This window comes from Erigeron canadensis, chromosome 2, assembly GCF_010389155.1.
Source record: "Erigeron canadensis isolate Cc75 chromosome 2, C_canadensis_v1, whole genome shotgun sequence".
Lineage (NCBI taxonomy): Eukaryota > Viridiplantae > Streptophyta > Magnoliopsida > Asterales > Asteraceae > Erigeron > Erigeron canadensis.
This window is the reverse complement of record NC_057762.1, coordinates 12,582,226-12,584,907: the sequence shown is the minus strand read 5'-3', so window position 1 is coordinate 12,584,907 and position 2,682 is coordinate 12,582,226. Positions and strand designations below refer to the sequence as shown.

General features: G+C 35.4%; 1 long non-coding RNA gene across 1 annotated transcript; it reads right to left on the bottom strand.

Annotated features, from left to right (window-relative positions):
* Nucleotides 1-329: 329 nt before the first annotated feature.
* LOC122589065 lies at nucleotides 330-1,916 on the bottom strand. The gene is made up of 2 exons (XR_006322222.1): nucleotides 1,058-1,916; nucleotides 330-869 (listed from the first exon to the last, which is right to left on the bottom strand). It is a non-coding gene; the product is annotated as an uncharacterized LOC122589065 (long non-coding RNA).
* Nucleotides 1,917-2,682: the final 766 nt, after the last annotated feature.

The window sequence follows — 2,682 nt, the reverse complement described above, 5'->3', positions numbered from 1 at the left end:
CTTCAACCTCCCATCACCCTCACACACTCAAACACACACATTCCACCATTGTTACACGCATTAATCTCATTATCATTTATATCATTTGGTATCAGAGCGTAATCGGTGAATCCGAACGATCCACGAACATAAATTCCTCCCATTTTGTTAGGAATTTCATGTTTTTGAGCTTAATTTTGAATCTGAATTTTCTGATTTCGCGGAGTTTGAGGATAATTAGTGATTCTGATTATCAATTTAGTGTGGATTAGTGTTAAATCTGATTAAATTTGATTTTCAGATTAAAATTTCATTGTTGTGTGTTTAAAGTTTGAGCTCGGCAAACTGTATAACTAAAATGATACATTCAAAAGAAGAAATAGTCAATATCTGTATTACACTTTTCATATTCCTGTGGCTACAGTAACAACACGCTTTTCGATCACTCGTCATTGTCCTTAGTTTACATTGAATATTACATTTTTCAATTATTTAAAAAATAAAAATAAAAATAAAAAAAACAACCAGAAAATTAACAACAAATTTCTCAAGAACTTCTCTCTTCGATTACTCGGTTGTTGTTCATCAATCTGATTTGAAACTGATACGTTTATATTCGCGTTGAAACAGTGATTATTTTCATGCTTTCAGTCTTTCGATTGGCTGAGTTTTAGTGTCAGTTGAGTTTTCCGGCGAGACATCGATTTTTCCGGCGAGTTTCATAATCAATTTTTGTTAATAATGATTTGTGCGGAGTGAGATTCTAAAGGTTTTGATGCTAACTTCGTGTTCTATTTCGGTGTAAAAGAGGAGTAATTGGCATTTTTACATTTTCCGGGGAGGTTGTTGAATTTTCCGGTCGCCGTGTTCATCTTGAACTCACCATTTTTCTGCACACAAAAATAAAAAAAAATCATTTACAGATCTCAATTACAAGTATTTTTGAAAATCAAAAGTGTTTTTGTGGTCAAAGGTTCAAAAAGTGTTTAAAGAAAAGGGACGAATAAGAGAGTTCAACAGGAAAGGGTTAAGAAAGAAAGGTAAAAAAAAAGGGTTCAAAAAGTTCATCAAGACATACCATTTGCCGAAGTAACGAATTCTCGTGTTTACCGAGCTCGGCAAACACCATATATCCGTTCCTGACTTCTGCAAATTCAACCAAGACCACCAATACCCGCATTTGCCGAACTCATACCTCTGCAAACAATACATTTCGACCTATTGTCCTATACTTAACCAATTTTCATCCAACTTCAACCATTTGCCGAGCTCACATCTCGGCAAATAGAAGAAATCAACCAAAATTTCAAAGTTTTTCAAATATCTTTTACCAAATCAATTTTCATCCGTTTCCCATTCTTGGTGCAGAAGATTGATAATTACCCATTTACCGAGCAATAAGCTCGGCATATAGAACAAATTGTTTATCTCTTGAATCGTGGCTGTGTGGTTGAGTCTTGCTTGAGTCTCTTGTTTTGTTCATCAGTCGAGCTTTATAACCGTGTTTGTGAGTGGTGTTAGTCTGAATCATTTTCGTGTTTAATCAATTGAGAGTGTTTTGAATTAAAAAAAAAAAAGAAAGCAGAGAGTTATTGTAGAGATGTGATGATTTTTTTAACAGAGAGAGTTAAAAGAAATTCAGAAAGATCATATTGTGAGTTCAAGAAGGGAGAGGGAACAGAAATATTTGTGTGTTTATGAGATACAGTAAGTGTGATATTCTTAAGAGAGAGAGAGAGATACAGACTATTTTTCTCTTTATTTTTGGCACAGGGTAACACCACCAGGTCAATGGTCAACCCCACCAGACTATTAGCGGCGACCTCGCCGCAAATAGTCCGTCCCCTGGCACATGCAACATTGACTGACAAAAGGTCGCCACGTCAGAGGTATTAGTGTAGATGCAGATTCGGTGTGACAATCGCAACATAGATTTGATTATTTTAGGAACTTGTTTGTAATCATTTAAATAAGAACTTGTGTTGATATTTAATGATTACGTTTGAACTTCAATATTATATCTGTTTATGTTTTGTATTGTATTTGTGTGTTCTATATTGTTTTGCAGGTACAAGAACATAGAATCAAGGTTTATAAGTGTCGTAGAACACTTAAACGGTGATTGGATGTTATGTACGAGTCAAACAAAGTCAAACAAAGTCAAACAAAGAACAAAGGGTCGTCCCTCGTGCTGACGTCATCAGCATGTAGGAACAACCTCGTGCTGACATCAGCACGAGGCAGATTGGTTGTTTATTGTTTCGGGCCTAATACGTAATTAAGGCCTAAGCCCACACGATCCAATACTTAACTAGTATAAATACAAGACCTAATCTACGAAATTAGGTTAATGATTTACGAATTCTTGATAGATATTCACGAATTTATGAGCTAAGGTTATTTGTTCCTTCGTGTGTTCTTCTACACGAACCACAAGCCTTGTGCATCTCCTTGGGTTGATTAATTACTTATTAATTAACAAAAGGCAATAGCAATCTAGTTATCTCAAGAGGATTCCGCAATCTTGCCATAACGAATCACATCTTATTACGATCCACGCAACAATAGGGCACCTTACAAGTGGTATCAGAGCCCTAAGGTTGATTACCAGAAGGTTTAAGATTGTTTGATTCGCTATTGATTGCAAAATCAATTCGAAATTCATGTTTTTGATCAAGTTCATGCTCTTCTTCGTGTTACTTC